The 23,890-nt window shown below is 36.7% G+C and overlaps 1 protein-coding gene across 1 annotated transcript in view; it reads left to right on the plus strand.

The window, feature by feature from the left end:
• Positions 1 to 23,890, plus strand: part of LOC132668827 (uncharacterized) — a 130,209-nt gene that overhangs the window by 53,733 nt on the left and 52,586 nt on the right. The window lies entirely within an intron of this gene.

The following is a 23,890-nucleotide window of genomic DNA, read 5'->3' on the forward strand; positions in this document are numbered from 1 at the left end:
GATGCTTAAGTAACTGAGCCACCCAGGCACCCCTGTTTCTTTACTTTTAATCTATATGTATATTTAGAGTTGCATGGGTTTCTATAAAGAACACATTATTGGTCATTTTTTCTTTTTTATCTACTCTGAAAATAGCTGTTTTTTTAATTTAAATTTTAGTTAGTTAACATAACATACAGTGTAATATGGGTTTCAGGACTAGAATTCAGTGAGCCATCACTTACATATAGCACCCAGTGTTCCTCTCAACAAGTGGCCTTTTTAATACTCATCACCCATCTAGCTCATCTCCCACCCACCTCACTCCACCAACCCTGAGTTTGTTCTCTGTGTTAAGGGTCTCCTGTGGTTTGTTTTCCTCTTTTCTCTTTCCCCCATTCCCGTATATTCATCTGTCTTGTTTCTTAATTTCCACATATGTGTGACATCATATGGTATTTGTCTTTCTTTGATTGACTTATTTCACTTGGCTCCCACCATAGTTTGACTATTGTTGATAATAGCCATAACTGCTATAAACATTAGGGTGCATGGACACCTTCAAACCTGTATTTGTGTATCCTTTGGGTAAATATTTAATAGTGCAATTGCTGGATTGTAAGGTAGTTATATTTTTAAGTTTTTTAAGGAAATTCCATACTGTTGTCCAGAGTGGCTGCACCAGTTTGCATTTCCATCAGCAGTGCAAAAAACTTCTTTTTCTGCATCCTTGCCAACACCTGTTGTTCCTTGTGTTGTTAATTTCATCCATTCTAAAAGGTATTAGGGGATATTTCATCCTGGTTTTTATTTGCATTTCCCTGATAATGAGTTTTGAGCACTTTTCATGTGTCTATTAGTCATCTGGATGTCTTCTTTGGAAAAGTGTTTATTCATGTCTTCTGCCCATTTCCTAACTAGGCTATTTGTTTTTTGGGTGTTGAGTTTGGTAAGTTAATTATAGATTTTGGATACTAATTCTTTATCAGATATGTCATTTATGAATATCTTCTCTAATTCCATAGGCTGTCTGCTAGTTTTGTTGTTTCCTTTGCTGTGCAGAAGCTTTTTACCTTGATGAATTCCCAGTAGTTCATGTTTACCTTTGTTTTCCTTGTCTGTGGTGACATGTCAAGAAAGAAGTTGCTGTAGCCAAGGTCAAAGAGGTTTCTGCCTGTGTTCTCCTCTAGAACTTTGATGGATTTCTGTCTGACATTTCGGTTTTTCATACATTTTGAATTTATTTTTATGTATGGAGTAAGACAGTGGTCCAGTTTCATTGTTCCACATGTTACAGTCCAGTTTTCTCAACACCATTTGTTGAAGAGGCTGTCTTTTTTCCATTGGATATTCTTTTCTGCTTTGTCAAAGATGAGTTGACCATATACTTGTGGGTCCATTTCTGGGTTTTCTATTCTGTTCCATTGATTTATGTGTTTGTTTTCATGCCAGTACCATACTGTCTTGATTACTACAGCTTTGTAATACAGTTTAAAATCAGGAATTGTGATGCCTCCAGTTTTGTTTTTCTTTTTCCAGATTCCTTTAGCTTTTCTGGGTCTTTTGTGATTCCAGACAAATATTAGGATTGTTTGTTCTAGCTCATAAAGAATGCTGGCGGTATTTTAAAAGGGACTGCATTAATTGTGTAGATTGCAGTATAAGCATTTTAACAATATTTGTTCTTCCAATCCATGAATATGGAATGCTTTTCCATTTCTTTGTGTCATCTTCAATATTTTTAATAAATGGTCTGTAGTTTACAGATCTTTTACCTCTTTAGTTAGGTTTATTCCTAAGCACCTTATTGTTTTTGGTGCAATTGTAAATGGGATTCATTTCTTGATTTCCTTTTCTACTGCTTCCTTATTGGTGTATAAAAATGCAACAGATTTCTACACATTAATTATATATCCTGAGACTTTGATGAATTCATGTATTATTTCTAACAACTTTTTGGTGGAGTCTTTTTGGTTTTAAATAGGGTATCAAGTCATCTGCAAATAGTGAAAGTTTGACTTTTCCTTGACAAGTTGGATGCCCTTTATTTCTTTTTGTTGTCTGATTGCTGAGGTTAAGACTTTCAGTACTATATTAAATAGTAATGGTGACAGTGGACATCCTTGTCTTGTTCCTGACTATAAAGGAAAGGCTCTCAGTTTTTCCCCATTGAGGATGATATTAGCTGTGTGTATATAACCATCCCTAATTTGTGGAGGATTTTACTCAAGAATGGATGCTGTATTTTGTAAAATGCTTTTTCTGAATCTATTGACAGGATCATATGTTTCTTATACTTTATTTTATTAATGTGGCATGTCATGTTGATTTTCAAATATTGAACCTACCCTTCAGCCCAGGAATAAATCCCACTTGATAATGGTGAGTAATTATTTTAATGTACTGTTGATTTCAATTTGCTAGTATCTTGTTGAGAATTTTTGCATCCCAGCTCATCAGGCATATTGGCCTGTAATTCTCCTCTTTAGTAGGGTCTTTGTCTGGTTTTGGAATCAAGGTAATGCTGGTTCTTAGAATGAGTTTTGAAGTTTTCTTTCCATTTCTATTTTTGGAAATTTGAGAAGATTAGGTATTAACTTTCTTTAAATCACTGGTAGAATTCCCCTGGGAAGCCATCTGGCCCAAGGCTCTTTTTTCTGGGAAATTTGTAATTACTGAGTCAATTTCTTTATTGCTTATTGGTCTGTTCAAATTTTCTATTTCTTCCTGTTTTAGTTTTGGTAGTTTGTGAGTTTCTAGAAATTTGTCCATTTATTCCAGATTGCCCAATTTGTTGGCATATAATTATGCCTGTGGTGTTGGCTGTACTCTCTCCTCTTTCATTTGTGATTTTATATATTTGGGTCCTTTCTATTTTCTTTTTGATAAGTCTGGCTAAGGGTTTATCAATTTTGTTTATTCTTTCAAAGAACCAGCTCTTAGTTTCAATGATATGTTTTACTGTGTTTTTTTGCTTCTATATCATTTATTTCTGCTCTAGTAGTTATTATTTCCCTTCTTCTGCCTATATGTTGTAGACTCTGGGTCTGGAGTTCTCTCTTGTCCAGTAAGAGAGCGGATGCAGAATTAAAAGCAAGAGAGACTAATGTCCAGGAGGAGACAAGAACCCTGAGTGGATCTTGCTCCATTTTTATTAGGACCAGAAGGCTTACAAGCATGATGGACGTGCAGAAAGAGACAATGGAACCATGAACATTAACTCATGTATGTGAGAGAAAGGGGGTTTTGAAGATATGTGGTGTTAGGGGGTTGGGTCAATACAAAACAAAATCCTGGCACCAGGCAGATGATGTGGCAAGCCGGAGGCACCACGTCTGTTTATCTCAGCTTGCCTAGGGGATAAGACAGATAGAGCATGATACCTCAGGGTCAACAAGACACCTTTATTTTGCTAATTAGCTCCACTCTGGGCAACTTCACCCTGCTGTGGTATATAGCCCTGTTTACCAGTTTACCTATTCTGGTCCTCCCCTCCTGTGAAAGCAGCTTTCTGCTATTGTACTAAGTTGGGGCACTCCCACCCTGAATATCTAATCTTGGATGTTTTCATCCTGTGGCTTCCTATTCCTCTATGCCTTTGTTCTATACTGGCGGACGCTTTCACCTTGTTTACCTAATCCCAGATGCTTTCATCCTAAACCTCATTAACTCATCGGTGCAAGCTCAGGGAATTCCTAAGCTTATTCCCCACACCTATAGATTTTATTTGCTGTTCCTTTTCTAGCTCCTCTAGGTATAAGGTTAGGTTGTGTATTTGGGACCTTTCTTGCTTCTTGAGATTGGCCTGAATTGCAATATACTTTCATCTTAGGACTGCCTTTCCTGCATCCCAAAGGTTTTGGACTGTTGTGTTTTCATTTTCATTGCCTTCCATGTATTTTTGAATTTCTTCTTTAATTTCCTGGTTAACCCATTCATTCTTTAGTAGGATATTCTTTAACCCCCTGTATTTGAGGGCTTTCCAATTTTTTTTTGTAGTTGACTTCCAGTTTCATAGCATTGTGATCTGAAAATATGCATGGTATGTTCTCGATCTTTTTGTACCTGCTGAGACATGATTTGTAACCTAGTATGTGATCTATTCTGGAGAATGTTCCATATGAATTTGAGAATAATGTGTATTCTCCTGATTTAGGATGAAATGTTCTGAATATATCTGTTAAGTCCATCTGTGTATTCAAAGACATTGCTTCCTTGTTGATTTTCTGCTTTATATGATTTGTCCCTTGCTGTAAGTGGGGTGTTAAAGTCACCTACTATTATTGTATCATTATCAGTGAGTTTCTTTCTGTTGATTATTAATTGATTTACATATTTGGGGACCCCCAAATTGGCAGAATAAGTATTTACAGTTGTTAGATCTTCTTGATGGATAGGCCCCTTAATTATAATGTAATGTCCTTCTTCATCCCTTGTTACAGTCTTTATTTTAAAGTCTAGATTGTCTGATATAAGTATGGCCACTCCAGTTTTCTTTTGTTGACCTCATAGACCATGATAGATGGTTCTCCATACCTTCACTTTCAATCTTCAGGTGTCTTTAAGTCTAAAATGAGTCTCTTATAGGCAGAATATAGATGGATCTTCTTTTTTTTAACCATTCTGTTATGTTATGTCTTTTGACTGGAACGTTTAGTCCATTTACATTCAGAGTGATTATCAGCATATATGAATTTAGTGCCATCATGTTGCCTGTAGAGTTGGTGTTTCTGGTAATGTTTTCTTGCCCTCTAGTCTTTGTTGCCTTTGGTCCTGTCTTGTTTTTTTTCCCCTCCACTCAGAAAGTCCCCTTTAAAATTTCTTTTTTTTTTTTTTAGTGTTTATTTCTTTTTGAGAGACAGAGAGAGTGCAAGCAGGGGAGTGACAGAGAAAGAGGGAGACAAAGAATCTTAAGTGGGCTCTGCACTGACAGCAGACAGCCTGATGTGGGGCTCAAACTCACAAACTGTGAGATCATGACCTGAGCCGAAGTCACATGCTTAACTGACTGAGCCACCTAGACACACGTCCCCTTAAAAATTCTTGTAGGGCTGGTTTAGTGGTCATGAACTCCTTTAGTTTTTGTTTGTTTTGGAATCTATCTCTCCTATTCTGAATGACAACCTTTTTGGATAAAGAATTATTGCCTGCATATTTTCCCCATTCAGTACATTGAAAATATCTTGCAACTCCTTTCTGGCCTGCCAAGTTTCTGTGGACAGATCTGCTGAAACCTGGTATGTTTTTCCTTGTAGTTTAAGGACTTTTTTTCTTGCTGCTTTCAAGATTCTTCCTTTGCCTATTTTGTGAATTTCACTATGATATGCCTTGGTGATGGTCGGCTTCTTTTAAATTTAATGAAAGCTTTCTGTGTTTCTTGGGTTTTCATGTCTGTGACCCTTCTCACATTAGGGAAGTTTTCAGCTATAATTTGTTCACTTCAACCTTCTTCCCCTTTTTCTCTCTTTATCTCTGGGACTCTTATGATACAAATGTTATTCTTCTTTAATAGGTCACTGAATTCTTTAAGTCTTTTACCATCATCTTTGGACTTTGTATCCATCTTCTTTTCAGCTTCATTATTTTCCATAATTTTATCTTCTATATCACAGATTCACTGCGCCACTTCATCCATCCTTGCCATCATGGCATCCATTCGAGATTACATATCAGTTATAGCATTTTTAATTTTGATTTGACTGAACTTTAGTTCTTTTATCCCTGCAGAAAGGGATTCTCTGGTGTCTTCCATTATTTTTCAACCCCAGATAGTATTCTTATAATCATGGGGGGTTTTAATTAAATTTATTTTTTATGTTTATTTATTTACATTGAGAGAGAGAGAGCAAAAGAAAGAGAGCATGAGTGGGAGAGGGGCATAGGAGAGAGAGAGAGAGAGAGAGAGACAGAGAGAGTCCCAAGCAAGCTCTGCACTGTCAGCACAGAGCCCAATGAGGGGCTCAATCCTACAAACTGTGAGATCATGACTAGAGTGGAAATCAAGAGTTGGATGCTTAACTGACTGAGTCACCCAGGCACCCCTATAATTGTGGTTTTAAATTCTGGTTCAGATATCTTACTTATATTTGTGTTGATTAAATCCCTGGATGAGTTCTATTGCCTGTTCTTTCTTTGGGGATGAGTTTCTCTATCTCATTATTTTTTTTTCCAAAAAGAAAAGAGGAAAGAAAGAAAAGAAAAGAAAAGAAAACACACAAAGAGAAAAACAAAAATCAAAAAAGCAAACAAAACACAACAGCAAAAAAAATATCTTGGGTATGTTTTGATCTGCTTGATAAAAGTATCGAGATCCAAAAATAAATAAAATAAAATAAAATTATAAAATAAAACCCCCAAAACCAATAAAATAAAAAATTAAAAATAAAAGAAGGGACATGGGGATGGCTCAGTAGGTTAAATGTCTTCAGCTCAGGTCATGATCTCGAGGTTCATAGATTTGAGCCACCCATCAGGCTCTGTGTTGACAGCTCAGAGCCTGGAGCTTACTCAGATTCCATGTCTCCTTTCTCTCTGCCTCTCCCCTGCTCATGCTTGTCTCTCTCTCTTTCTCAAAACAAAAAAATAAAAACATTAAAATAATAAAAGAATATGTATATGTAAAAAAAACAAAATATAGTAAAAAGTAAAAAAAAGGAATTAAAAAATGAGAAAATAAAAGAAAAAATAACGAATTAAATAAAACTGAAGTTAAAGCCTAATTCTCCTAGAGCTGGAGCTTTGCAGCACCAAAATTATTAACTTGGTGCAAAGGAGTTGTGTTGATCTTCTTGGGTGAGGGACCTGCTTCCCTGATTTGCTTCAGTGGAAGTGCACCTGAAGTGTGCAGAGGAGCAGAGCTTGTTGTAAGTGGCTCCAGTCTCCACTAGGTGGTGCTATTTTGCACTCTGAATACTTTCACCCTAAAGGGTAGAATGCACCCTGCTCTATAGCCCGGGACCTGAAAGTTCCCGCCCTCCACTCTTCATGGAAACCTCACAGGACAATTAATCACTTCTCGTGTGTCTCTAGTTTCTGTTAGAACCCCACATTCACTCAGCTTGTGTCCAAGCTTTATTTCAGGTACATGACTGAATTTCAAACCTCCAAATTTTAGGGATTCCCACTGTGAGAACCCATGCTGTTCCCCTGGGGGAGGATCTCACTGTACTTTTGCCAGCCCATGTTTAAAAAGGCAGTGGTAAGACTCTGCTGCTGTTCAGAATTTATGTCAAAACAGAGCAGAAAGCAGGCACACCTCCTTGCAGCCCTCAGCTAGGATGAGTCCTCTCTCTTATGCCTGGAAACAGCACAGAACTTTTGTGTGACCTCTATTTCAACCCAAAGGATCCTCTGACCATGCTGTCACTCCCGGTATTCTTACCCATTTCATCACTTGAGCATCTTTCAGCTACATTCTTTATCCATGGTAGGGGACTGCTACAAGTTCAGATTTTTTGCTCTGCTACTTGTACTACTTTGCAGTAGCCTCTTTAAGCCAGCTTCCCCGCCCCCCGCCCCCCGCCCCCCGCCCCAGTGTGGGCCCAGAGAAATATCTCTCCTGGTAAATTCTCTGCACCTCCTACCTTCCAAAGGATGGTTCCTTTTCTACATGTAGTCTTGCAGCTTTTGTTCATTCATACCTCCACTTTATTTCTTTGGTGTTCAGAATGATTTGATAACTCTCTAGCTATGTTCAAGGGATGAGACAAGATTAGGATCTCCCTACTTCTCTGACTGCTTCTTCTCCAGTCAGAGAAGAAAGTTCTTATTATTTTTATTTTTAAAGAAAGATATAAGGGCATCTGGGTGGCTCAGTCAGTTAAATGTCTGACTCTTGATCTTGGCTCAGGTCATGATCTCACCATTCCTGGAATCAAGCTCTGCATTAAGCCCCACATCAGGCTCCATGCTGACATCTCTGAGATTGCTTGGGATTGTCTCTATCACTCTCTCTCTCTCTCTCTGCCCTCCCCCTGCTCCGATAATCTCTGCCTTTTAATTGGTGTATTGAAATCATTGATTTTTTTGTAGTGTAGTTGACACAAAATATTACATTAGTTTCAGGTGTACAACATAGTAATTCAACAATTTTATACATTATTCTATGTTCACCACTAATGGAGCTACCATCTATCCCCATACATTCTTTATTACAATATTGTTCAGTGTATTCCTTATGCTGTGCCATTTATTCCCATGATTTATTTATTCCATAACTGAAGACCTGTACTTCACACTTTCCTCTCCCTTTTACTTATTTTGTGTAACCCTCCACCCTCCTCACCTCTGGCAACCATCATTTTGTTACTTGTATGTATAGGTCGAATTCTGCTTGTTAATTTTTTTTCTATTTCGCTATAAGTAAAATCATATGATATTTGTCCTTCTATTCTTTTTTCAAGTTTTTATTTAAATTTCACTTAGTTAACATACTGTGTAATATTAGTTTTAGGTGTAGAATTTAGTAATTCACTATTTACATACAACACCCAGTGCTCATCACAAGAAGTGCCCTCCTTAATACCCTTCATCAATTTAAGCTATCCTCCAACCCACCTTCCCTCCAGCAACCCTCAGTTTGTTCTCTTAATAAGAGTCTGTTTTAAGGTTTGTTTCTCATTTTTCTTTCCCTTATGCTCATCTCTCTTGTTTCTTAAATTCCACATGTGAGTGAAACATATGGTATTTGTCTTTCTCTGACTGACTTGTTTAACTTAGCATAATACTCTCTAGTTACAACAACATCATTGCAAATGGCAAGATTTCATTCTTTTTGATGGCTGAGTAATATTCTGTCATATATACATACGACATCTTTAACCATTCATCAGTTGATGGACATCTGGGCTTTTTTTCATAATTTGACTATTGAAATACTACTGCTATAAACATCAGGGTGCATGTATCCCTTCAAATCAGTATTTTTGTATCCTTTAGGTAAATACCTAGTAGTGCAATTTCTGGGTCATAGTTCTATTTTTAACTTTTTGAGGAACCTCCATATTGTTGTCCAGAGTGGATACACCAGTTTGCATTCCCACCAATAGTGAAAGAGGATTCCAATTTCTCCACATTGTCACCAACTTCTGTTGTTCACTGGGTTGTTAATTTTAGGCATTCCAACAGGTGTGAGATGATATCTCATTGTAGTTTTGATTTGTATTTCCCTGATGATGAGTGATGTTAAACATCTTTTCATGTGTCTTTTAGCCATCTGTATGTCTTCCTTTAAAAATATCTATATTTCTCTTCTGCCCATTTTTTTAACTGGATTATTCCTTTTTTTGGGTGCTGAGACTGATAAGTTCTTTATAGATTTTGGATAATAACCCTTTATCAGATATATCATTTGCAAACATCTTCTCCCATTCTGTAGGTTGTCTTTTAGTTTTATTTTTTTTTTTTTAATTTTTTTTTTTCAACGTTTATTTTTTTATTTTTGGGACAGAGAGAGACAGAGCATGAACGGGGGAGGGACAGAGAGAGAGGGAGACACAGAATCGGAAACAGGCTCCAGGCTCCGAGCCATCAGCCCAGAGCCCGACGCGGGGCTCGAACTCACGGACCGTGAGATCGTGACCTGGCTGAAGTCGGACGCTTAACCGACTGCGCCACCCAGGCGCCCCTCTTTTAGTTTTATTGATTGTTGCCTTTGCTGTATAGAAGCTTTTTATTTTGATGGAGTCCAATAGTTTATTTTTGCTTTTGTTTCCCTTATCTGAGGAAACATACTTAGTAAGAAATTCCTACAGCCGATGTCAAAGAGGTTATTGTCTGTGTTTTCCTCTAAGATATTTATGGTTTCCCGTCTGAAATTTAGGTCTTTCATCCATTTTGAATTTATTTTTAAAATATTTATGGTGTAATAAAGTGGTTCAGTTTCATTCTTTTGCATGTTACTGCCCAATTTTCTCAACACCATTTTTTAATGTTTATTTATTTTGTGGGGGGAGAGAGAGACAGACTGTGAGTGAGTGAGGGGCCAAGAGAGAGGGAGAAACAGAATCTGGAGCAGGCTTCAGGCTCTGAGCTGTCAGCACAGAACCAAATGTGGGGCTCAAATTCACAAATGATGAGATTATGACCTGAACCAACGTCGAATGCTCAACCAACTGAGCCACCCAGACATCTCTCAACACCATTTTTTGAAGAAAATTTTTCCCACTGGATATCCTTTCCTGATTTTTTGAATATTAGTTCACCACATAGGTGTGGGTTCATTTCTGGGTTTTCTCTTCTGTTCCACTGATCTATGTGTTTGTTTTTGTGCCAGTACCATATAGTTTTGATCACTACAGCTTTGAAATATATTTGAAGTCCAGAATTGTTATGCCTCCAGTTTTGCTTTTCTTTTTCAAGGTTTCTTTGACTCTTCAGAGTCTTTGGGGATTTTAAGATTGTTCTAGCTCTGTGAAAACAGCTGTTGGTATTTTGATGCACTAAATGTATAGATTTCTTTGAGTGGTGTAGACATTTTAACAATATTTACTCTTTCAATCCATTAGCATAGAATATTTTTCCATTTCTTCTTCAATTTCTTCCATCAGTGGTTTACAGTTTTCAGAGTTTAGATCTTTTACCTCTTTGACTAGGTTTACTCCTAGATATCTTATGTTTTTGATGCAGTTGTGAATGGGATCCAATCCTTGATTTCTCTTTATGCTGCTTCATTATTGGGGTATAGAAGTGCAACATATTTCTGTATGTTGATTTTGTATCCCATGACTTTACTGGATTCATGTATCAATTCTAACAGTTTTTTGGTGGCATTTTTCAGGTTTTTCAATATAGTATATCATATCATCTGCAAATAGTGAAAGGGACTTCTTCCTTGCTGATTTGGGTACCTTTTATTTCTTTTCGTTGTCTAATTGCTGAGGCTAAGACTCATGGTACTATATTAAATAACAGTGGTGAGAGTGGACATTTCTGTCTTATTCCTGACCATAGAGGGAAAGCTCTAGTTTTTTCCCACCGAGGATGATATTAGCTGTGTTTTTTAAATATGGCCTTTATCATGCTGAAGTATATTCCTTCTATCCCTACTTTCTGGGTCATTGACACATCAGGTCCCTGAAGTTTGGAATTTTAAAAGTCAGCAGGCTTCACTGGGATAGAGCTCAAGGTTTGCTGCTCCAGGCAGGCAAGCAACATGAAGATAGTGTGAAAATAGCAATATGAAAAGTGTCTGGGATTCATGAGGGAAATCATTCACTTCTCTGAAAGTGCTTCCCTGAGAGCAGTAAGCATGCACTCCCCTTTCTGGGTACAAAGGAATGGCCTGATGCCATTTCCTTTTCCACTCCTCAGCATAAACCAACTTCAGTAAACAACACAGCACCGACACTGCCTGCCTAACCTGCTTACACCAAGTCTTGTCTCCCTGCATTCTGCTGTTATTGCTTTTCTTGGGCAAGTGTACCTAAGGACAAGCACAGCAGACCCCTTCCCCAGTTAAGGTTCACAACCACCCACATGCACCACATCTACTGACCATAGAGTTCTGCAAAACTTCAGTTCTCAGTCTCTTAAAAAGCAGACCAGAACACAGCTACTTAAAACTTGCCACACTCTGGCCATTGTCCAAACACTGCCACTCAGGCAAGGAATACCTCTGTCAGATGACTGACCTGGGGGATAAAACCACCAAAATACAGCAGCAGAGTGCACAAGAACACACAAGAGACATTCCCTTAAGCTCCACGTCCTGGACATTATATGACGTCTTCTTAATAAAGCCATTACTCTCAGGAGCAAGAAATATAACAGGCTTTTCTAACAGAGAAGAAGACAGATATCTAGACAATGTGCCAACATAAAAGAATTCATCCCAAAGTAAAGAACAAGAAAAGGCCATGGCCAGTGTTCTAATCATAACAGATATAAGTAATATACCTAATCCAGAATTTAAAGCAACAATCATAAGCATACTAGCTGGGCTTAAGAAAAGCATGGAAGACATAAGGGATATCCTTACCACAGGGATAAAAGAGCTAAAAAACAATCAAGCTGAAGTGAAAAATGCAATAACTGAGATTGAAAATTGAGTGGATGTAATGACTACAAGGAGGAAGCAAAGGAACAAAAGAACAAATAAGTGATATAGAACACAATTATGTAAAATAATGAAGCTGAAAAAAAGAGAGAAAGAAAAAATGTGGATCATGAGAGTAGAATTAGTTAACTCAGTGGCTCCATGAAATGTAATGACATTCATATCATAGGAATTCCAGAAGAAGAGAGAATAGGAGGCAGGTTTATTTGAGGAAATTATAGCTGAAAATTTCCCTAACTGGGGAAGGAAACAGACATCTTGATTGAGAAGGCACAGGGAACTCCCATTAAAATTTTAAAAAGAATGCCAACACCAAGACACCAAGACATATTGTAATTAAATTTACAAAATGTAGTGATAAAGAAAAATTCTAAAAGCAGCAAGATAAAAGAAATCCTTAACTTACAAGGAGAGACTCATAAGGCTATAAGCAGATTTCTCAACAGAAACGAGGCAAGACAGAAGGGAGTGGTATGATGTATTCAAAGTGCTGAATGGGAAAAATAGGCAACCAAGAATACTTTATCCAGGAAGGCTATCATTCAGAATAGAAGGAGAGACAGTTTCCCAAACAAAAATTAAACAAGTTCATAACCACTAAACCAGCCCTGCAAGAGATATTAAAGGGGACCCTTTAACTGGGAAGGAAAGACCAAAGTGACAAAGACAAGAAAAGAACAAAGACAATCTCCAGAAACAACAATAAAACAAGTAATAAAATGGCATTAAATACATATCTATCAATAATCACTTTGATGTATGTGGACGAAACGCTCCAATCAAGACATTGGGTGTCAGAATGGATTAAAAAACAAGACCTATCTATATGCTGCCAACAAAACACTCATCTTAGACCTAAAAACTCCTGGAAGTAGAAAGTGAGGGGGTGGAGAAATATTTATCATGCAAATGGACGTCAAAAGAGAGCCAGAGTAGCAATATTTACGCTAAATTTTAAAACCAGACTGTAACAAGAGATGAAGAAGGGTGATATATCAAAATAAAGGAGATTATCCAATAGAAGATTTAACAATTGTAAATATTTATGCCCCCAACTTGAAAGAACCCAAATATATAAAACAATTACTAACAAACTTAAAGAAACTCAATGATAATAATACAATAATAGTAGGGAACCTTAACACACCATTTATTGCAATGGACATATCGTCTAAGCAGAAAATCAACAAGAAAACAATGCCTTTGACTGACAGACTGGACCAAATGAACTTAACAGATACATTCAGAACATTTCACCCTAAAGCAACAGAATACACATTCTTTTCAAGTGCACGTAGGACATCCTCCAAAATAGATTACATAGTAGGTCACAAATAGGGTCTCAACACGTTCAAAAAGATTGAGATGATACCATGCATATTTTCTGACCACAGTGGTATGAAACTTGAAATCAACCACAAGAAATAATTTGGAGAGACCACAAATACGTGGAGGTTAAACATCACACTACTAAATAATGAATGGGTCAACCAGGAAATCAAAGAAGAAATAAAAAATACATGGTAACTAATGAAAATGACAACATGACTGTCCAAAACCTTTGGGATGCAGCAAAAATGGTCATAGGAGGGAAGTGTACAGCAATATAGGCCTACTTCAATAAATAAGAAAAATGTCAACTAACCTAAGCTTCTATCTACATAAGCTAAAAAAAAAAAAAAAAAAAAGAACTTCAAATGAAGCCTGTAAGCAACAGAAGAAGGGAAATAATAAAGCTTGGAGTATAAATAAGGTGGCCCCTCTGAGAATTTGGGGTCAGGCTGTGGCTTGGCCATTGCTGCTTCCAAGTCACCAAGTCACCTCACCCTGAAAATTCCCTTCTCAGAAAGACTCCTTCCACAGCGGCTTGTCCCTGGGGGTGAAGGTCTAGCTGAAGTAACCCTACTCTGGCAGCCCTGTCCCCAGGCACCGGGACCTCCTGTCTTCCCCAACCCCTTCCTCCGCCCCACAACCTCTGTCCCCTTCCTAAGGCAGGGTCTTCAGACCCATGGGACATACGGTGGTGGCTGGTGCTCAGGGCCTCCTTGGTACCCACCAGCCAGACTCTCCAATGCCTCACTAACCTTCTGCCACCTCGTTCTGTGTTCAGATGCTCTCCTCTGGTGCCTTGGGTTTTTCTCAATCATCATTCGCAAATATTGTATTGAAAATATTATGCAAACTGGTTAAGCTTTACTAATCAATAAATGATTTAAACCCAAAAAAAAATAAATGATGCTAAGTGAAATAGGTCAGAGAAACACAAATACTATATGGAATTTGGAAACATATGGAACTCATATGGAATTTAAGAAACAAAACAGGTTAGTATAGGGAGAAAAAAGAGAGAAGCAAACCATAAAACAGACTCAACTATAGAGAACAAACTGAGGGTTGTTAGAGGTGGGGTGGGCATGGGGATGAATTAAGTGGGTGATAGACACTTCTTGTGATGAGCACTGGGTGTTTTGTGTAAGTGATAAATCAGTAAATTCTACTCCTGAAACTAATATTACATTGCATGTTAACTAACTGAAATTTACTTTATTTAATTTATTTTTAACAACTTTTTTTAAAGTTTATTTATTTATTTTGAGAGAGAAAGAGAGAGAGCATGGAAGGGGTAGAGAGACAGAATTCCAAGCAGACTCCATGCTGTCAGTGCAGAGCTCAAGGCAGGGCTCAAACTCATGAACCACGAGATCATGACCTGAGCCAAAATCAAGAGTCAGACACTTAACTGACTGAGCCACGTAGGCACCCCCTAACTGAAATTTAAATAAAAACTTGAAACAAGAAAAAAAGAATATATCATGATTTATCTTTTCATGTGTCTGTTGGCTATCTGTATGTCTTCTTTGGAGAAATGTCTATTTAGGTCCTCTGCCCATTTTTTTAAAAATCAGATTGTTGTTGTTCTGGTGTTGAGTGGTGTATGCTCTTTGTATATTTTGGATATTAACCACTCATTAGCTACATCACTTGTAAATATTCTCTCCCATTCAGTGGGTGTCTTTTTGTTTTGTTGATGGTTTTCTTTGATGTGCAAGTCTTTTTAGTTTGATATAGTCCCAATAAATAATTTTTGCTCTTGTTTCCCTTGCCTTAGGAGACATAGGTAGACAAATACTGCTACATCCAATGCCAGAGAAATTACTGCCCATGTTCTCTTCTAGGATTTTTATGTTTTCAGGTCCCATATTTAGGTCTTTAATCCATTTTGAGTTTATTTTTTGTGTATGCTGTTAAAAGGTGGTTCAGTTTTATTTTTTTTAACCTGCAGCTGTCCAATTTTCCCAACATCTTTTATTGAAGAGATTGTCTTTTTCTCCACTCTATATTCATGTTTCCTTTGTCATAGATTAATTGACCACATGGATCAATTTCTGGGCTTTCTGTTCTGTTCCATTGATCTATGTGTCATTTTGTGCCAGAACCATACAGTTTGATTACTACAGCTTTATAGTGTATCTTGAAATTTGGAATTGTGATACTTCCACATTTATTCTTCTTTCTCAAGATTGTTTTGGCTATTTGCAGTCTTTTGTTTTCCATGCAAATTTTAGTATTATTTGTTCTAGTTTCATGAAAAATGTAGGTATTTTGATAGGGATTGCATTGAATCTTTAGATTAGGGTAATATGGACACTTTAACAATATTAATTCTTTCAATCCATGAGCATAGAAAAGCTTTCCATTTCTTCATGTTATCTTCTATTTCTTTCATCAATGTTTCATAGTTTTCAGAGTACAGAGTTTTCACCTCTTTGGTTAAGTTTATTCCTAGGTATTTTTTTTCTTTTTGATGAAATTGTAAACGATGTTGCTTTCTCAATTTCTCTTTCTTCAACTTTATTATGGAAATGCTACTGATTTCTGGTGTTAATTTTGTATCCTGCAACTGTACTGAATCATTTATTACTTCTAGCAGTTTTTGGTGGAATCTTGAGGATTTTCTCTATATGATTATATAATTTATGTTTAAAGTGATTTACAAAGATGTGTTAATATCTACCATACTTGTTACTGATTTTTACTTTTTGCCCTTGTTATTTGTTTCTATCCTTGCCTTCCACAATTTTATGCCTTTTATTGTTTTAACTGAGCATTTTATATAATTATTTTTCTCCTTTTGGCATTTAACCTATTCTTAAACATTTTTTTAGTGATTGCCCTAGAGTTTGTAATATATATTTAGAATTGATCTAAGTCCACTTTCAAATAACACTATACTACTTTACAGATATTGTAAGTACTTTATAATATTTCTAATTCCTCCTTCCTGTACCTTATATAATTACTGCTATTCATTTTACTTATACATAAGCACAGACACACACAAACACACAGGCATAGCATGCATAATCAAATACCTTGTTGCTACTACTATTTTGAACAAACTGCAATCTTTAGATCAATTAAGGATAAGAAAAATGAAGGTGTTTGTTTTACGTTCACTTATTCATTCTCCGGTGTTCTTACTTTCTTTTTTGTTTGTTTGTTTTTAGAGAGCAAAAGAGAGTGTGTGCTTGTGCAAGCTGGGGAGAGGGGTGGGAGGAGAAAGAGAAAGAGAGAGAGATAGAGAGACAGAGAGAGAGAGAAATTGAGAGAGAGAGAGAGAGAGAGAGAGAGAGAGAGGGAGAATCTTAAGCAGGCTCCATGCTAAGCATGACATGGAACTCGATCTAAGGACCCTGAGATCATGACCTGAGCTGAAATTAAGAGACTGACACTCAACCTACTCAGCCACTCAGATGCCCATTTCCTTTCTTTATGTAGATCTCAGTTTTTTTCTTTTTTTAACTTTATTGAGGAATAATTGAAAAATGCATTTGCATATATTTAAAACATAATGACTTTACATGCACAGATATTGTAGAATGATTATTAAGATCAAGGTAATTAATATATCTTTTACCTCATGTAGTTAACAAAATGAACTTACATGTGTTGTGATTAAAAATGCCTAAGATCTCTCAGCAACTTTCAAGTATACAATACCATATTATTAACTGTATTCACCCTGCTATACATTAGATCCTCAAAATTTATTCTCATAATTGAAAATTTATATCCTTTGATCTACATTACTCAATTTCTCCCTCCACCAGCCTCTGGCAACCACCATTATATTCTCTCTTTCAATAAAATTAGTGTTTCTGTTTAATTCTACATGTGTTACTATACAGTAGTTGTCATTCTTTCTCTAGCTTATTTCTGACCTATATTAATTTCCTTGTCTCTGAAGAAATTTTTTTTGACACTCCTTGGGAGACAGGTCTACTGGCAACAAATTCTCTCAGTATTGATTGTTTGAGAAGGTGTTTATTTCTTCACTTTTGAAAGATGATTTCACTTGGTGCAGAATTCTACCTTGCTATTGCTTTTCTCTCAATGCTTTAAATACTTCATTCTTCTTGCTTGTAAGGTTTCACAGGAGAAGTTGGTGTAACTTTTATCTTTGCTCTTCTGTAGGTAAAATTTTCCCCCTCTGACTTAATTCAAGATATATTATTTTAATCTTTGCTTTTTTGGAGTTCAAAAAGAATATCTCTTGGTGTAGTGTTTTTGGTGTTTATCTTTTTTGGTGTTCTCTAAACTTCCAGGATGTGTGGTTTTGTATATGACATTAATTTGGTGGATGTCCTCAGTCATTATTGTTTCAAATATTTCTTTGAGTCCCTTTGTCTTCCTCTTAAAAAATCCCTAATATGTTTACGTTACACTTTGTGTAATTAACCCATAGTCTTTGGGTTAGAATAGATATAGACCATAGAATTTGGATATTCTGTTCTGTTTTTAAAGGTTTTTTTTTTTCCTTTTTGTTATTCAGTGTGGGAAGTTTCTAATACTTTTGTTTTTAATTTTATATTTTTAAGTTTTATTTAAATTACAGTTAACTAACATATTGTTTAATATTAATTTCAGGTTTACAATTTACTGGTTCAACACTTCCATACAACTCCCAGTGTTCATCACAGCACGTGATTAATCCCCATTACCTACTTAAACTGTCCCCACACACACCTCCCTCTGGTAACCATCAGTTTGTTCTTTATAGTTAAGAGTCTATTTCTTGGTTTTCCTTTCTCTTTTTTTCCCCTATGATCCTTTGTTTTGTTTATTAAATTCCACATATGAGTCAAATAATAAGGTATTTGTCTTTCTTTAGCTGACTTATTTCACTTAGGATAATACTCCCCAGCCCCATCCATGTCATTGCAAATGGCAAGATTTTATTCTAAGACTGCATAATATTTCATTATATATATGCCATCTCTTCTTTATCCATTCATTGGTTGATGGAAATTTGGGCTCTTCCTATAATTTGGCTATTAATGATAGTGCTGCTATAAATGTATACATGTATCTCTCTTAATTAGCATTTTTTATCCTTTTGGCAAATAGTAGTGAAATTGCTGGATTGTAAGGTAGTTCTGTTTTTAATTTTTTGAAGAACCTCCATGCTGTTTTACAGAGTGGCCGCACCAGTTTGCATTCCTACCAATGGTGTGAGACTGTTCCCCTTTCTCCACATCCTTGCCAGCATTTGTTGTTTCCTATGTTATTAATTTTAGCCTTTTTGACTGCTATGAGGTATATCTCATTGTGATTTTGATTTGTATTTCCTTGATGATGAGTGACATTGAGCACCCTTTTATGTGTCTTCTGGCCATCTGGATGTCTTCTTTAGAAAAATGTCTATTAATGTCTTCTGCCCATTTTTAAATGAGATTATTTGATTGTTCAGATTTTTTGCTTTTGGTTTTTGTTTTATTTATTTCTTTTTTTAAATTTTTTTAACGTTTATTTATTTTTGAGACAGAGAGAGACAGAGCATGAATGGGGGAGGGTCAGAGAGAGAGGGAGACACAGAATCTGAAACAGACTCCAGGCTCTGAGCTGTCAGCACAGACCCCGACGTGGGGCTCAAACTCATGGACCACAAAATCATGACCTGAGCCAAAGTCGGACACTTCACTGAGCCACCAGGTGCCCCTATTTATTTATTTATTTATTTATAGAAACAGCACATGAGAAGGGGAGGGTCAGAGGGAGAGAAATAATCCTAAGCAGGCTCCATGCCCAGCATGAAGCCTGACACAGGGCTCAATCCCACCAACTGTGAGATCCAGTTGCCCGGGTATTGAGTTTTATAAGTTCTTTATATACTTTGGAAATCCTTTATCAGATATGACATTTGCAAATATTTTCTCCCATTTTATAGGTTACCTTTTAGTTTTGCTGATTGTTTCCTTCACTGTGTAGAAGCTTATTTGGTGAAGCCCCAATAGTTTATTTTTGCTTTTGTTTCCCTTGCCTCAGGAGACATATCTAGTAAGAAGTTGTTACAGTTGATGTCAAAGAAGTTACTGCCTGTGTTCTCCTCTAGAATAGTTCTTTAATCAATTTTGAGGGTTTTTTTTTTCCTTTTCTCTTCTTTTTTTTTTTAATAAAGAGTAAGAAAGTGATCCAGTTTCATTCTTTTGAACCTTGCTATCCAGTTTTCCCAACACCATTTGTTGAAAGGACTGTCTTTTTTCCATTGTATATTATTACCTGCTTTGTCAAAGATTAATTAACCATATAGTTGTGGGTTCATTTATAGGTTTTCTATTTTGTTCCATTGATCTGTGTGTGTCTGCTTTTTGCCAGTACCATACTGTCTTGATGACTATAGCTTTGTAATATAGCTTGAAGTCTGGAATTGTGATACCTCCAGCTTTTCTTTTTCAAGATTGCTTTGGGGGGCGGTGGGGCATCTGAGTGGCTCAGTCAGTTAAGGCTCCAACTTCAGTTCAGGTCATGATCTCACAGTTAATGGGTTCAGGCCCTACATCTGGCTCTGTGCTGACAGCTCAGAGCCTGGAGCCTGCTTCAGATTTTGTTTCTTTCTCTCTATGCCCCTCCCCTGCTCGTGCTCTGTCTCTCTCTCTCTGTCTCTCAAAACTAAATAAACGTTATAAAAGTTGAAAGAAAGAAAGAAAGAAAGAAAGAAAGAAAGAAAGAAAGAAAGAAAAAGAAAGAAAGAAAAGAAAGATTGCTTTGATTATTTGATTATTCTGGGTCTTTTATTGTTACATACACATTTTAAAATTGTTTGTTCTAGCTCTGTGAAAACTGCTGTTGGCATTTTGATAGGGATTAAGTGTATAGATTGATTTGGATAGTATAGACATTTTAACAATATTTCTTCTTTCAATCCATGAGCATGGAATGTCTTTTCATTTCTTTGTGTCCTTTTCAACTTTTTTCATCAATATTTTATAGTTTTCAGAGTACAGGTCTTTCACCTCTTTAGTTAGTTTTATTCTTAAGTATCTGATGGGTTTTGGTGCAAATGTAAATGTGATCGATTTCTTAATTTCTCATCATGCAACTTTACTGAATTGGGGTTTAAGTACTAGCAGGGTTTTTTTTGGTGACATTTTTAAGCTTTTCTATATAGATGAAATGATTTTCATCTGCAAATAGTGAAAATTTTACTTCTTCCTTGGTGATTTGGATGCCTTTTGTTTATTTTTGTTATTTGATTTCTGAGGCTAGCACTTCCAGGGCTATGTTAAATAACAGTGGTGAGAGTGGACATCTTTGTCTTGCTCCTGACCATAGAGAAAAAGCTCTCAGTTTTTCCCAGTGAGGATATTACCTGAAATCTTCAAGAATCAGAATATTTCATAATGGAGAAATAGTGGAGACTGGCAGAGATGAGAAGATTAGAGAAAAGTGACAAAGGGAGAGAAAATCATGGGGAATTTTCCAGAGTGAAAAGAAGAAAAAATGATGATAAAATCTTATAGAAGTGGAATGGGAAAGAGTTAAAGTGGAAAAAGTAGGGAGAAAAATTTGGAAACTTGACTTTGGAAAAAAATTTGGAGAATTGTCATGGTTTAGAAAAGGGAGATGGAATGAAATGCCAGAGATAGTTATGGAGAATTGTCAGGCATCAAATATAGAATTAAGGTGAAGAGGAAAAAGATAAAAATTTTGGAAAATCACAGGTATAAGGGGAAGGAAGTGGTAAGAACTCAAGAAAAAATGAATCATTGGCAGATGTCAGAATGGGGAACTGGGGATGGAAAAGAGGAGAATATCCAAAATACAGACCCAATATCAGGTTGAAGATCCAAGGTCCAGGCCCCTGTCATGAGTCCAAGTAAAAGGTCTAAGAAAAATCTGGCTGAAAGTTTTAAATCCAATGTCCAAAACCAGGTACAATGTCTGGGTCCAAGTGTAGGTTTAGGGCCAGGGTCAAGATCCATAAATCAAGGCCAAGGGCCAGGTCCATGTCTGAGTCCCAGAACTTATAAGTCAAGTCCCAACATTATTGTCTAGATATGAAGTCCAAGAACAACTCCCAGGGCCAGTGTTATGTTGAGGTTCAGCTCTATGTTCTAGGTCCCAAGCCTGGACCTGAATTTTAATAAAGAGGTAAAACATGGACCTTCTTTCTGAACATGAACCTTGGACTTGAACCTTACACTTAGATTTGCCCAATTCCTTGGACATATCTTTAACATGAAACTTGGACCAGGATATGGAACTTTGATTTAGGCTTAGATCTTTGATGTGGATCTGGATTGTAAAAATAAAGTTTGGACCATCGACCTTGGAAACTGAAACCTTGGAATTAAGCTTTGGTCTTGGCCTTGGAACTTATACCTGGGCATTGGACCTGGGCCTTGGATTTGGCTCTCTAGGTCTCTCTAAAACTTTACTTATGTACTGCCAAAATGCCCATTTCGTATCATATTTTTTTTTTTCAGTGCAGATGAATTATTTCATTTCAGAGCACAGTAAAAAGGACACTTCAATGAAGGACCAAACACAAAACTCTCTATTGGTCTAGTTTTATCTAAAGATAAACTTAGGATACTGGTGGAGTGACTGGACTATGTTTTCTTCTTCAAAAAATCTTAACTACCATCCCCCAAATTAAGATTTAGAAAAACAGAGACCAGATAAAGTAAGATTATACTACTGGCAATATAAACTGGCAAACCAAACCAAACAAAACAACAAAAAGCACAGCTGTTCTTTGTTGCTAATCAATGGTCAAGTTTTATGCTTCCTTATTCACTGGGGCAGAAGTTAGATTCCAGCAAATAGTTTCTCATGAAAAATTAAAAGGTTTGAATGGATGCCCACACAACAGAAGTGGAGAAATTGTTTTCATTTTGCATTTTGCACAGATTTAAATTTTCCTTTTCCCCAACAAGTTTGAATTAATGAGATAATTCAGTTTAACAACACTTAACATTCATATAACACTCTTCAGTTCACAGAGCATATTTCTACCCCAGTAAAAGTGCTTTGATTCTCAGCTTCATCATGTCTCACTGGAGTTATTACAAAAGCATTTTCTCTGGTCTCCTGCCTCTAGTCCAGTGAATATTAGCTGATAGGACACTGTAAGATCTAATGGAGGCTCCAGATGCTCTCTCAGAAAACTGTCCTTATAAACATTCACAAGAAACTTTTCTTAGAATTTCAAGGGTTCCCCTCTACCCCATCCTCTGATCCCTGATTCCATCTCTGCATTCCTGATGTAGTCCCACGTGTTCTAACCAGGGTAATTAATAAAACCTTTTGTGATTCTTCATTGCTTCAAATAAAATATGAATCCTGCAGAATAATATGTGAAGCCGCTCACAATTGGTCTCTGTGTACCTCTCATACACCATACCTCCTGACATACACATGTTTTCCGGACCCTTGAACCAATTGCTCTTCTAAGATCATCTATGCAGATGTCTACCTGGAGTAACTTTTCTCCAGTTCCTCTGATTCTATCAGAGCTAGGGCAGATTTTGCTTCCCCTGAACATCCACTACCTGAGGCAGATTTGAACACCCCTTTTATGTTTTTATTGTCCCACGTATACACACCTTCTGAATCACTTTGACACATTCAAGTGTAATTCTAAACTGACATATTTGTCTTCAACTTCAAACCTAAGATCCTTGAAGATAAATATACTTTGCCTACAGCATCTAGCCCAATGAGGCAATGGTAAGATGTCAATAAATATTTGCTAAAAATTCATCTGCTGAATAAAATGTACTTTATGGATGATATGTTAGACTCTGTAAATTCTATAAGTAACTTTACAAAGTCCATGCCAAACTGAAAAGTGGAGCTGGAATTAAAACATAAATATAATTCTTGACCCCACTTCCCATGACCACATGATGTTCATGTGTCATTATTGTGTAAATGTTCCTCAGAGCCAGTCTCAGGATAGATCATCAAGGTCAGGGCCTCTGGTTACAAGGTGGAAAGAGGGGCATCCTGAGAAAAAGGCACAGAATTTCTAAGGACAGCCACCATCCCTCCTCCCCCTCCTTTTTATGCTTCTCGTTGCCAAGAGAGAGAGATGCCACTGAAGGCCCTATGTGGGAGAACTGACAGTGTTCTCATTCATTTTCAGACATTGAACCTGCCCCCAAAAGTGATATAATCAACCTCCTTCTGGAGGATGGGGACTTTAGGAAATGGAGATAAAGCTGAGCTCCAGAAATAATCATGACTTAATGACATTCATTTATTTTGCTAGAGGCCAAGCAAGGCATTAAACATCCCTGCAAAACTTTCTAAATGGAGAAATATTCATAGGCAAAACAATTTTCAAACTCATACCTCACTGAGTTATGTATACTAACATAAAATTTGTTATACATGGTCAATACGCAAACAGACTCTCTAATGGGAATGTAGGTAATCTCTGTGACTTAATCAAAAGTCACCTATAATTGAATAAAAAGAGCTTCTGGTGTCTTTGGCTCCAGGATTATCCAGTCCAGTTCACCTACAAGACTGAACATTAAAACAGGGAGCATTTGTGATGAACAAATA

This window comes from Panthera onca, chromosome B3, assembly GCF_046562875.1.
Source record: "Panthera onca isolate mPanOnc1 chromosome B3, mPanOnc1 haplotype 2, whole genome shotgun sequence".
Taxonomy (NCBI): domain Eukaryota; kingdom Metazoa; phylum Chordata; class Mammalia; order Carnivora; family Felidae; genus Panthera; species Panthera onca.